Source organism: Anarrhichthys ocellatus, unplaced genomic scaffold (genome assembly GCF_004355925.1).
Source record: "Anarrhichthys ocellatus isolate YVR2014 unplaced genomic scaffold, GSC_Weel_1.0 scaffold5, whole genome shotgun sequence".
Taxonomy (NCBI): domain Eukaryota; kingdom Metazoa; phylum Chordata; class Actinopteri; order Perciformes; family Anarhichadidae; genus Anarrhichthys; species Anarrhichthys ocellatus.
In genome coordinates this window covers 11,859,042-11,873,533 of record NW_022280035.1, presented here as the reverse complement: position 1 = coordinate 11,873,533, position 14,492 = coordinate 11,859,042, and the positions used below count along the sequence as shown (strand labels likewise).

The 14,492-nt window shown below is 44.6% G+C and overlaps 1 protein-coding gene across 5 annotated transcripts in view; it reads left to right on the top strand.

Moving 5' to 3' along the window:
* Positions 1–14,492, top strand: part of dip2ba (disco-interacting protein 2 homolog Ba) — a 35,968-nt gene that overhangs the window by 432 nt on the left and 21,044 nt on the right. The gene's annotated exons all lie outside the window — the stretch shown is intronic.

Below are 14,492 nucleotides of genomic sequence, written 5' to 3'. Positions count from 1 at the left end.
TGTGTGTGTGTGTGTGTGTGTGTGTGTGTGTGTGTGTTGGGGGGGGATGCTATAGCAGATTTTCAAGCTAGTTATGTGTCTCAGCTGCCTGGTGCTAACCAGCATCGATTAAAGCAGTACATTTCCTCCCTTTAGTCTACTTAAGAGTGTTTAATACTTGACTGAGAGCTCACGTCAGGCTCGAGTCTAAAGCTAGCTCATTCTGTGCTAACACGGGATGTGGGCACGCGAGCTAGCAGTGCATGACAAGCAGCAGAAGGAAGAGAAAGGCTCCCATCCATTTCCTCGTGTCTGTTTTATCTCAAACCATTCAAAGCAAAACGTCGATTTAAAGACTCGTTTCTGTACCACAACTCCACATTCGCTTACTTATTGAATGTCAAAAACCAAAGCTCAGTCTGTGTGTGTGTGTGTGTGTGTGTGTGTGTGTGTGTGTGTGTGTCTGGATGGCTAGAGGCAAGGTCTGGCCATCACTACTTGACCCTACTCCTGTCATCTTGGTTATGCTTCTTCATATGGTGGGGATTTTATTCATCTGTGAACACTTGATGGCTTCCAATCTGACATGATTTACTAGCTTTGTACTTGGCATCTGTGTTCAGGTTTCAGCAGAAAAAAAAAAACTGTTTTATTGCAGTAAAAGCTGTGAGTCACTGTGACCAGTGTTGAGGTGTAATGACGGGGCTCTCAGTCATCATCTGCTCTGTTGTCATAGAAAGATACAGACTGTTATGAATGACTGTCAGTAATTAACATAGCGCGTGACTTCAGTGATCAACGAGATGTACGCACAGACCCTTACACGCCTGCGTGAACCTGCTATAACTGGAATTATAGGTGTACCCACGTGCGCTGCTAGTCATGGGTTTCACTATCCTCAAACCTGTGTGAGACCTGTGTCAGGTGTACGCCGTGTCTGCTCTGCCCTTGTGGATTTAGGTGAGTGATGGATGTGTTTGTAGTTTGCAAATATCTCAACCATTCATTCATCCAAAGCATAGTGCAATCAAACCCCCCCCCCCGGGGGCCAGCTGTTAGCCCCTGTCCTGCTCTACACCCACTGTCACATCCCAATGACAGCATCCCCCTTGTCCCCCTGCACAGCACCTGGGCTACATTCTTCCTGCTCGGCGACCGCTATGTGTCGACTTATCCATGCTGATGGACGTCTGGTTATTTTAGGAGTGTGACGTGTTTTCTGAAACTGATACCCAGTATTTGATATTAATTTGTGCAACACTCTTAATACAATTGCAGATCAAACATTTCAATCATGCCTGTAATGAGACCGTAAGACATGGTTTGTTTGCAATTGAGGGTTTTGTTACATGTCGTACTTCCATAAAAAAATATGAATGCACATTTACAAGCTAATTACTGTTAATTGTAAGAATAATAGAGTGGGGCCATTGATGCCTTTTTTTACAGCTTATGTCAGCAAATATTGGAAGCTTATGTATTGCTTTTGGGATGTTTTATGCCATTTATACAAAGGGTTTAAACTTACAGGCTGACCATTTACCACACTTGCATCATAGGACATTATAAAGCTTATATGATGTGATGTGTGTGTGTGTGTGTGTGTGTGTGTGTAATTTAGATAGATAGATTATATATTGTCTGCTGTGATTTTTGTCATATTATTGCATTATTTATACTGTAGTAACTTTCCCTTTAGCATCGCTCATAGTATTGCGGCCAATGATGACTTTTGCCACACTGTGAAGAAGGTATTTAATTAGCTGGATTAGCCAGAAAAAGACATTTCTGTCAAGTTTTTTTTTTTAAATTTTTCTTTTTTTTTTTAACTTTTAAACATCAATACTTTGTCCATTTATTTTTCCAGGGAATGTATTACATCACAATCCGTAGGATTTTGTCCACCCCTTTGTTAATAAGCACATATTTTAGATTCCAACCAGGCACCAAGAGGCATATTTGCTGAATATGTATGAACTGAACTCAAAATGTGCTTGTAGTGATAGATTACAGTAAAAAACATCACTTTTATTTTTGGTAATGTAGTGTTGAACAGGAACTCTTCCTTGTTGAGAAACATATGAGACTTGAGGCGGCCATGTTTACTCACTGTATGTTTTCCACATATTGTCTGACGACATAGCCGCTGAATGCTTTCTGGATTGCAGCCCGCTAGTATTGAATGTAGTTGAGTACATCGTTGTCTCACCTAGCAATGGTAGCCAAACATTTTAAGGTTTGCAACATTTAAAATTCATGTGTATGTAAGCCAGCTCTCCCATTCAGGACTGCGGCATGCCATCACCTTTATGGGCAATTTTTCTGGCTCCATAACAAGCGCTCCTCTGAACCAAGTGGAAATGCCTGTTCCTGCGTTGCTCGAATAAGAACACAGGCCTGCCAAATGGTCTCTTAAAAAACAACCCAGTTCTGCTAGCCCCCTGTGACCATGGGGACACAATGAGGACCATTCAGCTGGTCTGAGCCGCCGTGGCCAGGAGCTCCGCTGCCATTTAGGCCATTCAGCTGAACCCGGTCTTTGTGTGCACGTTGGAATTAGCTGCCTTTTTTTATAGGACGAGTAGGGAGGGGCTGGTGACTGGTCATACTTGACAGGATGACGTGTAGTGTGTGTGTACTACTGAGGGAAGGGGCTTCGCCATTCTCACCGTGCAATCTCTCAGCTGAGCCAGCCAGCGGTAGAAGGTCATGTCTGGTTCTACCTGGTTAACATCCCGCACCATGTGTCAGGCATGTTGTACAGTAGTCTGATGTTGCTGACACAAGCAAAATTCAACACAGTTTAGTTTTTCATCGGTGAGTTAGTAGCTGGTGGTCATCGGCAAGTTTTGCCATTAAAATACAACTTGAAATGAAGTCTTCCCAGTCGAAACTTTTAAAACTCAGGGACACTGACTCTGGTGCACATGCTTATCTGTGTCTATGAACAGATACAGTTTTACTCTTTGTTTGCATCTGGGATCTGTATGTGCAGACAGAGAGACCAGATTGTTGCATGTTGCTTCCGTTCTAGGCCAGTTAACCAGCCAGCCAGCTTTCAGATGCAACAGAAGCAGGCGTGTCTCAGTTTTGTATGAAGCAAGACGGCCCTCAGCAGAGGATGACGGCACGGATATGGACCCAATCTGTATCAGCCATCTATCTTCCTGACTCGAGCCACCAGTGACGACGTGCAGGACAAGGCCTGATGGATCCTTGAGGAAGACTTTCCTCCCAACCAGGGAGGAAGACTGTGAAAGGGTATCTCGTATCTCTCTGTGTTAACAGGGTACGCAGCAAACTGTTGTTCTGGCCAATAGTCGGGCAAAGGGCTTATTTTGAGACCGATTTACAGATGTGTGATATACTTCCTCAAACTGGGGCTCATGTGGTGCAGAGCTCTTGTTTACAAGCTGGAGGTCTAAAAGAGGAATAAGGGGCTTTTACACTGATTGAAAAGCTGAAATCCCTCCTCAAATTCAAATCATTTGGCAGCATTTGGCTCTTGCTGACCTGAAACATGCTTTGTTTGTTACAATCTCTACCAAATGTTAGAACACTTCACCTGCAAATACAACTGGGCAATATGTTCAAAATTGACATTGTTAGAATGACAGCATTATCTCATCAATATGTTAACAATACGTTGTCTGACTAAAGACTGTTAATTTGCGTTTATTTCACTTTGTTGGAGAATTGACCATCTAGAAACAAGTGGAAAGGGGACGATGAGATGCAACAAATGTCCCCAGACAAAGCAAATGGGGAACATCACAGTTGCAGGCTACTTGACTACTTCCTGTGTTTTATAGTGTTTTTCTGGAAAACAATGCTGTAATAAAAAAATAAGGATGTTCTTATGCCTTTAGACATAGCAACAACTGTGAGCCACGACACCTCCTCATGAGCGTTTTGTAACATTATTTTACAGATTGATGATAGACAGTAAAATGAATTTGTTGCCCAGTCTTATTGCAAGACGACTTAAAACCTGCCACTATAAGTTCTCCCTGCATTTAAATGAGCTCTGAGCAGTGTGTTATTTCTCTGTTATAGAGAGATATAGATATTTGGGTGTTCTTCTGTTAGCGCCCAATAGGTCAGAATCCCAAAAAATGGACAAATCATCTTCCTTGTAGCTGCGGAGCCAGGGCCTCAGGTCCAAGCAGATGGTTGTGTACTCTTGGCAAAGGTCTTTCTTAATGCCCGTTAGTGTGTGTTTGTGTTTGCGCGTTCAAATGTGTGTTTCGCATGTGTTGTAATACTGTTATACTGTGAATAGTTAATGATGGCTGCATTCCCTCTTCCTCCTCCAGACCTGTTGTAGTCTGAATTATTCACATGCTCTCATTAAATATCAGGACGCCCTCACAGAGCGCTGTGGGTGTGTGTGGTTGGTAAGCGTGACTTCTTTACGCTGCCCTGGTAGAAGTTGAGGCATGCATAGGAAGAACAAAAAAAAAGCCAACTGGCCTCCTTTTAGAATTAGAGCCAAGAGATGCATTGACATCCCACTCATCCCCCCTCCAGACCTGCACATCTCTCTCTGCTGTAGAAGATGCTCAACTTGTTGAACTAGCTCACATGTGGTGTCAGGCAGGGCTTGGCAATATGGCAGCTAGCGTATGGTAACTGTACGCAGTACTACATATAAAACCTTCAGATCGACGCTCCATGAAATGAACTCTCCCACACTTATGTATTGAAGTTCATCTGGTAAAACCAAACTATTCTTATTTGTTTTTAATCACATTTACACACTTGGGTAGCCAAGTTAATGTAGTTACCTACAGTCTATTACACTCAATACTATCCATCTATTGGTGTGATATTGTGGCCTACCTATGGATCTCACAGTTCATTGTAAGAGTTTCCTTGCTTGTTGTAAATCTGTGAGTCACTGCGGTTAGGCGTGTCCTCTCTTCTCTCGGGGCACATCCATGCATCACAAAGTGAGAGAACCTGTTTTAGCCTCTTGTCTCACCGGGCTGTTTACTCAGTTTTGATGCAAACGGTGACTCATCGTAAGTCAAGAATGACTGGGGATTTTGTGGTATCAGACCCTTTCTCCCAGTGTGTGTACAAGAACCACCTTGATTCACCGCTTGACCGACCCGTAATCCCAGCTGGGCTGACGGTGACGCTTCCTCTCTGACGTTGTGTTGCACAACCGCTCTGAGCTTTTGTGGCCTGCAGTCATTCAGTCAGGGGCCCAGGCTGTGACACACCACACAATGTTGACTGATTTATAGCCTCATAGGCTAAAATGACGAACTCATTGATGGCAAAACAGAAATCTTGTTGTCTTTTTGTTGTTGTCAGACAGTGGGGAGCCGATGCAGAGTCCCTCCAATGTATTGCCAGGGCTATCCGCTGCCTGGCGGGCCATGTGACTGTGTTAATGCTGAAGAATGCTCTTGTGAATATAAATAGACCTGGCTGGCAAGACAAATTCGTTTTCATGCCTGAGGAGGAGAAAACAAGCGTCTCTTTGACACAAAAGCACCGCCATTATTTGCAGCGGAGGCCGCCCTCTCGAAGTCCCAAGGAGTCAGTCCTAATTGTGTGCATTTCTCTCTCGCCGAGGCTAACGTTCCTGGCTAGTAGACAGGCAGCCGGTAGCAAACACTTGCGCATCCAACCGCTAGATGCTGTGGCTGCTACATGTGGGTCACTGTTGCGTCCGTGGGTTGTGTGGGAAATACCGCGGTCGGATGAGAACGGCCCTTCTCCGGCCAATCAGCCGGCTGCCTGACCCAAAGGAGAAAGATGCTATAGGTCTGCTAATTGTTAAAGCATTATAGCGGTGCTTTTAGATGTTCTTAGAATGTGTCCTACAGATTGTGTATGCTTAACATTATTACTGGTGAAATGATGCTATGAGTTTAAGTACTTCATTTAAGTGAATATTTGGTCATGTTACTATTATGTGACTGTAAATGTCAACATGGTTTGTATTAGATTTAGAACAGAGGGGTCCTTTAAAGGAGGCTAAAGGGACGTTTCTGATATTTGGATCAATAAAGACTTTTTAGTAATAAAACATTAGTAACTATGATTGGGTATATGTACTCTAAAAATGACCAGAGCTCTGACCATAAACCTGCTGTCTGTTGTAAATCAGGTTGCTCAAAGTCCCTTTCTGTCTCTTACTTGGGCTCTCCAGCTGATCAGCTGATCATTGCAGCCTTTGTAGAACACAGGGTATTTTCTCAGCAGCTGGTCAGTTTCTATATATGAGAGCGCAGGCCTGCGTCACAGGAAGGGCTGATGGGAAACCAGAGCTCAGGGGTAAAGCAGTCCTGCTGTATTATGTACAATGAAAGTTTCCAAAAGGTCAACGGCTCTCTCCGTCGGTCACTTATTGGCTAGTTGTATTTATTTTCTTTTGGATTCGTGCCCTGCATTTGAATAGTTCTCTTCCTTATTCTTGTGCGGCGCCAAAGGGTTATCGAAAAAAATACCAGCGAGTAGAAGTCCTCAGGAAGCTGATGTGTAGCTCCACTCTTGACCCCTCAGAACACATTGTGTTGGAGCTCGGCTTGAAGTCATCGCCCCCTTTAATTCAACTCTCTGGAGAAATGGGTGGGGCTCTTAATCCTCAACTATCAATGTGTTGTATGTTCATAGCCTTTAGATTAACAGCTACCGGCCTGAGATTGAGATTGGTTATTTGCTGTTAAGTGTGATCTTTATAGTCATTACTGTTATGAGTATTGGGACTAAATTTAGTCATACTAGCATTGAATTAAACTCAGTTTAGGTGGTTTGTGGAGCCTAAGATGAGCCAGTAGTGACAGTGTATCGACGCACTCCTGTATCGGTGGGAGGCCTTCGATCTACAGCAGGTGTGTGTTGTGCTACATGCTCCCACAGACGCTGACGCCACACTGATGACTGTTATTTGGATGTTATTATAATCAGCTGGCTGTGGTTGTGATGAAACGGCCTTTAGAATTAAAGTTATATCCTAAGATTATCCATCAAAGCTTTCCCTTTTAAACTGTGTGTGAGAACGTCATGTCTGACTCTACACAACTATGTTCATACTACTGTATGTGTTGAAAGTTTACAATTCTGAACAGCATTTGTACATCATTTTCTAAAAAACACTCGGCCATTTTGGAATAACTGTGGTTACATTAGAAAGCGTAGCGCATTCCCTCCAAAAGAAAACATGGCGATCATTTATCAGTGTTTTTACGGTTCAAACTGTCAGACTTCCGTTTTTAAAGCATTCACTTTGCAGTGAGTTTCAAGATCTGTTTTTGGTGGCTAAGCTCTGACGGCGTGGTTTTCAAAAGCACCTGCGTTAGTGAAGATGCATTTCTTTAAGTTGTGTCCGGATCAAACCCACCGTTAAGTCTCTCGCCTTTCCTTCATTCAGTACTCCTCCATCTAATCTCCTTACCTGCCCGTGTTGAAGCGAGTAGCTTGTTGCTAACACCGCCTCACTAACATCCCCCTGTGACCTCGCACCTTCACTTCCACGTGAAGTGTTTTCACTGACGCAAACAGGTTTGTGTATTCTAGAGCTTTGACAGGACAATTTTACACCACATTTTCTTTTACACTTGCTGAACGTCCCCACACTTTCAGAGCGGCGATAGATGCCCATCATGATGACAGGCTGTTTAATGACTGTGAGCGGTGGGTGGCGGTGGGAGGTCAGGAACCATGAGCTGTCTGGAGAGTGCTTTTAGTGTCAGCTGCAGACTCAACACCTCAGGATGGGAATGTTTCTCACAGGCCACTCCCCTTTCTTGTTATGAGCTCATAATAGTGATTTAATGAGTCAGCTGCCTGGTTAAAATCCCTCTTATATTAATGTCCTATTTTAACCCATCACCCATGAGCAATTAAGCAGTCAAGGAGCATCACTGGTGCAGAGATGAGACATAGACAGGATGTTGCTCAGCCAAGCTCAGTTTGTATGCGAGGTGTTGGACAACATGTGGCCGACAGAATGTCAATTCAGCTGATGTGCAAGTCTCAGTGAACCAGGTCTGTGGCACACTTCTAACCCCCGTATGTCTCTGAACTACAACAACACCACCACCACACAACCCGATACCGCTGACTCACTTTCACTACTGAGCACACTCTGGAGACCAGCAATGCCCGAAAACACTGGTCCGTCATGCAGGTAACCAGCCAGGACGACCTCGGTGTCTCCTTTGTTCTTCCTGTTATTTACAGTGCGATGAATGAAGTCTGAGTCGACCTACTGACCTGGTTACACTTAAAATAAACGAGCTAGAAGAGGGAGTGACAAAGTGGTTTGCACAGGTCGAGTTATACAGCGGAATAGGCCTTTTTCCTCACACCAGACAGTTTAACTTGTCATAGTACAAAAAAAGCACAGGTGCTACTAATAATATGAATGCTGACTACTTAATCCTATTATTACAGCTGTGCTTTAACCACTAAGGTGGAGAGAGAGAACGGTATGGAATGCAACAAAGGACCCACAGCTGGAATCAAACCTGGACATTGCAGTTACATGACCTGCACTGTGACCACTCGGCCACTAATGCGCTCCAGTCGCTATTATTCTCGAGCTATTCTTTATGCACAGTGACTAGTGGTGTAGTGACTTTAGGTAGTCTCACTCACGTGTGCACCCACAGTAAGACATGCACTCTGCCAGCTAACAGCTCATTAAGGTTGTAGTGTGACTGAAGAACTAAATACTCTAACCTTCTACTGGTACTAACATACGACCCACTTGTGGCTGTCCGACCTCCGTCGTCTGACGTCGGCTGTGAACCGTCTGCGGTTGCTCACCTGTCTTATCGCTTTGATGAAGTCTTGTGCTCTGAGTTTCTATAAAACAGCGCATCACCGCCAAGACTGTACATCATGCCTGTTGTTGGGGAAATGCTGCGACCCAAATCAGTGTGTGACATTTTTTAGTTTGGCTTTCTCAATGCTGTTACTGAACCCCGGCTCACGACTCCACTTCACTCACACAGCTGGCTCAAGAGTGCCGTCTCTGCCAACATGAAATGCACAATGTGATAGAAGTAATGGAGGAAGTAGGGCAGTGCTCAGTCTGCACTCAAACAGAATATGAATGCTTTAAAAGCTTGGAAGGAGCATTAGTTTTATTTCTTTGGGAAAAACAACTTCAGGATGCTAACCGTCCAGTCTGATGGTGGATAGAGCCCGGTCTTTATTTTGATCCTAACACAATCGGGCTGAAGTGTTTTCATCCCGTACAGGAAGGTCTGATGTGATGAAACGATTAGCTGTTTGAGTTGGAGTTTGATTTTAAAATCGGCCAGCGTGCGTGTGTGCGTGCGTGCGTGTGTGTGCGTGTGTGTGTGCTTGTCTTACAGTGATGAAGGCGTTTGTGAGGCTTAGCTGAAGGAATATGTGATTGTGACTTTGATGTGTTATGTACTTGTTCTGAGTCTTTGTCTTTCGCTCTAGTTTCCTCTAAGCCCCACCTTGCTGCTTTCCTACCAGTGCCTCTGACATGGATTCACTTTCATTTTTTGGTACCACTACACACCTTTTGTTACATCCTCTGTGCTGCTCACTCCCTTAACTCGTTACCTTCTGCGAAGGCGAACACAGGTGTTACACATCTTTGATCGTCAGCTGTTGGAGTTTTTCCACTTGAGCCGATCTGTGCCAACATGCAGATCTCAGTCGGCTTCTTCTTCTCTTTTAAGGTTTTCACAAGAAACTGTCTGTACAGTAAGAGGGGCAGCAATGTGATCTGGCACAGCAACAGATAGACAATAGAAATGATCCAATAGGCCAGTTATTCATCCTCCTCCTCATACTTATCATACCACGAAAACAAAAGGCGTATGTCCCAGTGTCTGGTAAGATAGAGAAAACGAATGGTCTCGTTCATGTTTATGACAAACTGTATGATTGAATGTACATTTAGAATCAGCTGGGACAGTCACTGCCAGCTACTTCATCAGATATTTAGTAGTTGGACACAGTGATAGATGATAACTAACCACATGGTGCCCTCCTCAATCATGATTTGACAGTTCAGTAAACTTTAAACCTGATGAGTCCTCCCTTTACGCAACCAAATGCACACCACTTCCACTGGAGATTGTGTCGAGAGGAATTGCACGCCCTCGGCTTTTTTCTCAGCTGGACGGCAGATTTCTTCTTCCATCTAGAGATTACTTCATCCTGCATGTCTGCCAGGAAACCCCCGCATGGGCTAACTGGGTCCCAGAGGAATTGTAGGCCTGCCTTTGGAGTGGAAAACATTGGTCCTGGAGTGGAGAGGCCTTTGTATAAATGTTTCAATCTCTTTCCAGACACGAACAAACTATCCCCTCGACTGAGACCTGATTGTTGCTGATATTTGATAACTGTGATTCAGCTGCTGAGTCCCCACAGACACAGTCAAGGCTGTGGATGCCTGTTCAGTCTCTTCTGGTCAGTATTATACTAATTAAAGTTCCATAGAGCAAAGAAAAAATGCTGTATTTGTTACGATACTGTGAGGATGACAATTGACAAAGCAAGTCTTAAAATGCATACAACCTGATCAAACCAGATTTTTCATGGATCAATAAATTGGCTTATTATTATCTTTAATAATAGATTCATAAAAGGCGTTATTTTGCTTGCTTGACTAAGACTCCAAAACCTAAAGATAATCAATTTAGTATCACCCGAGACAAATATAAGCAGCGAATCCTCTCAATTCTGTCACTCGACTAATCGATTTATAGACTAATTGTTTCAGCGCGAGTTGAAAAATTGAAGAATAAATCCTATACGCGGATGCAAATCCGGGGGTTTGTGAATTTACTATTTACTATGTCTTGACTGCTTCCATTGAAGAGCCTGAGCTATGGAGATGAGCTTGTAACATCTACTTAAACTGATGTCCAGGTGTCATGAAATGGCCTTGGTGTCAGACTCATTCATTTGCATTTCCTGCCGAGTGCTATTTACCCGTGTTGTCAGCACAGCCTGCTCGTTGTTGTTGTGTTTCTGCTCTATAAATAAGATGCTGTGGGGGACGTTGGTTCCTCTCTCAGCCCCTGTGTTTGTGTGTTTCGGTATGTAAATGTACGAACTGTGACTGTGAGAATTTCTGTTTGTGGTTTTGCTTTGTGTCCTCTCGCTGTCATGTGCTCACCAAGACCCGACACGAGACCGGCTCTCTCTTGTTGGTACCTCGTGAGATTGAGTTGTAACAGCGTTGCAGTTTTGGCATCTCATTTATCACAAGACAATAAACCACTGATAAAACAAAGACGGCTTTGTGCAGATCAAACCAGTATCGCTGGCAAAAAACCCGACCATGACCTCACAGACATAGAAAATAGCTCTCTGTTACAGGCTCGGAGGAGAGCCTCACTTCAGACATTTTTGTCATCTATCCTTCTGAAGTCCACACTAATGTCCAGATGGAGCGATGTAATCCGTTAGGTTAGCTGTAATCTCAGATTACAGATAAGGATAAAACCCAAAAGTGTGAACGCTGGGAGATGCTCACATTTATTTATCTATCTGTTTTAATCTAGGTAGTTCTTCTCACTGACTTGCGTGTCTTTGTGTTCAGTCATGTGTGTTTCGGTAACCTGTGTGTGCCTGCAAGGAGAGGAAATGATACTATGAGGCAAGAGGAAATGGTGGGCGATAGAAACGGTCATGTTGCTTCCAACCGGAGCTGGATGCCACCCGACTAATCTGACCACAGTAATTACAGGGCTCCACCGGGGGGGGGGGGGGTGTGTGTGTGTGTGTGTGTGTGTGTGGGTGTGTGGGTGTGGGATGGTCACAGTGGTCTTAGCTTGCTAAATTTGCAGAAAGCGACAGAAACCATATTTAGTGAGATAAAAATATCCGTGTTGTTGCCACATCCTCACCAGAGAAGCGGGAACTGGCTCCGTGTCTTTGTCTTAGTATCCCCAACACAAGGACACACAACACACATGCTGTACTTCACTGGCTTTGATCTGTTCCTGTGTGTGTCGGGCAGGTTGGTGGATGGGCAGGTGTTAACTGGAGTCTACTCTCTCTCCTGTCTGATGGCATCAACTGATAGCTCATCATTCTGTCTAATGGAGGACACATTAGCCCAGCAGTGACCTCTGACTGTTATTGAAACCCCCCGGAAACCGTGCTGGCTCCTCGTTCGTATCGTTTAGGTTCACTGTTGGGAGTGTTTTCATCATCTGGTCCCCGGCGTTCGTATACTGCCATACTCCACTATAACTACTCCACTCCACTATAACCCAGCGCTATGCTTTAAAAACAACTAAAGGCTCTTTCACTCGTGCTTTTTCAAATTGCTGGTGGGCTTTTAATTCAAGAAAATGTCCTCTGACCACTAAACGGATGGAAAAGAAGCATTTTCCAAAATTGGAACAGTTTTTCACGAGTCGAGTCGTATCGGTTAAGAAGTAAAAGGGACGTTGCGTCGCAGTAAAGAAGTTGGCAGCAGGTGTTACTCTGATTTGAAGGAATAGCCGGGAAGCACACTGGCTTTGTTGTTGGAGTTTTGTGTAGACGTCTGAGACTTCTGCCAAAGTGCTGTTTGCTGATAGTGGCAGCTGGAATTAAAGTGTTTGTTCAGATTATTAACACCAACCAAAAACAATCCTTTCAAGTCCTCTTCTACTTCCAATATTCATTTCACACATTGCTGAATGACCTGGAGTCTTGCGTAATGTTTTAGGTGCCTCAGGTGAGGATTTGTCCCAGTTCATTTGAGTTTCATTGTGTGTACTCGCGCGCGCACACACACACACACACACACACATATACACACACTGTGTGTGTGTATATAACCATAACCTCAGTATTTCCTTCCCAGCCCTCTCCAACAGTGTGCTATTCATTACTCATCATTTATTCACCATTGATGTGGTTTTTTGTTTCTCTGTCGGTTTGTTTGAGAAGAACAAATAGTCAGTCCGTTGTTCATAGAGACCTAAGAAACAACATTTTAAGTGTGTCAGCGAAAGCCAGCCGGTCATATGATTCAACATGTCAGCTGCTTGGAGAAACCAATGGAAACAACTATCAAGACAATAACATTGGTACTTTTGAAGTACTGTGGCATCAGAGGGTCACTGTCATCTTGACTCGAACGAGCTCTGAAACGGCCCCGTTTACTCAAGCAGCTTGATGAAGACACACTTTAACGCCTCGGTGACAGGAGGAAGGATCGCGATGATTGCTTACAGAAAAGTAGATGACCGTCAAAGAGACATTTTTTACACGCTTCTCTAAACCTGCCTCTACTATTACTACCATGTTGAGCAGGTCCAGCATGTGACTGGACAACAAGAAACGCACATGATGCCGGTTTGACACACTGACACACATCTCACAGAGAAGGCTTGTAATGCAACCCTGCTCCGGGCTCAGTTAGCATTCACTCCTGTAGCGTACTGTAGCACCCCTTAACCTGCAGCAGCTGTGTATACACACACAAATATTGTGCTTCCTGCACCTCAGAGGAGTTTTTGGCCAATGGGCGAGCTGTCCTGTCCAGTTGGCCCCCTCTGTTAGCATGATGTTCTCCGATCAGCACATTCCTCCTTCTCCAGACAGACACAGGGAGACGATTTTGGCAGTGCATACCCAGGGTGGGGTAACGCTCATATCCTGTATCCCGACCTCAAATTATACACACACACACACACACACACACACAGAGTCACTGTACTGTTTTACTCATGCTCGCACTCAAAACACCACATTCTTGCTCTCAAAACATACAGCTTTGCCTCTGTTTTGAAGCAGCTGTCACAGTCACTCTTTCAAACCCAGAGCCCTCGGTGTCTCTGCCCACTGCCGGCTACAAAGCCAGTGTGGTCGTGCCAGTCCACGCCTGTTGTTATGCCCTCACACCAATACAGACTCTGCTCTGTCTGTGTTAATGACCCTCCCTCCCTCCATCTTTCCATCCCTCCCTTCCTCCCCTCCGGGCATCACTTGGGACACCAGGACTAGGCTTGACAGAACCCCGTCTCCAACAACAATGACGTTTGTCCAGCACAATCAATCTGCTGCTGATTACTGTATTTGCATGTCTGTCTGTGAGTGTTTTCCTAGCCGGTAGCCCGGGCCTAAGAGAAGGCCAAGCAAAGAAAAAGTGATTGGAACGGACATTTGCTGCTGTGTTTTTCATCCCAACTAAGTGTAAGGCCAGTGTGTGTACCCAGGCATGAAGGCAGAGCTGACTGCTGGTCACCCCATTTGAGCTTTCTTATGCAGAGAATGATGCAGGGCAACCACCGCTTCACCCGTCTTTGTTGTGAATAAGATGCTGGAAGTATCAAAAAGCACAAAGTGGTAGAAAACGCACACTTAAATCCATCCATCTGCATCTGCATAGATGTGTGCGGATATCTATGCAGAGAATGACAAAGCACTCAGCATTTATTCACACGTGTGCGCTCTCACAAACTGTCTAACTTCTGCTATTTTTCTTCTTCTCTGTAAACAATGTGTATTCCCTCCGCTCCCTCCCCCCCCCCCCCCCCCCCCACCCCCCCCCCCCCCCCCCC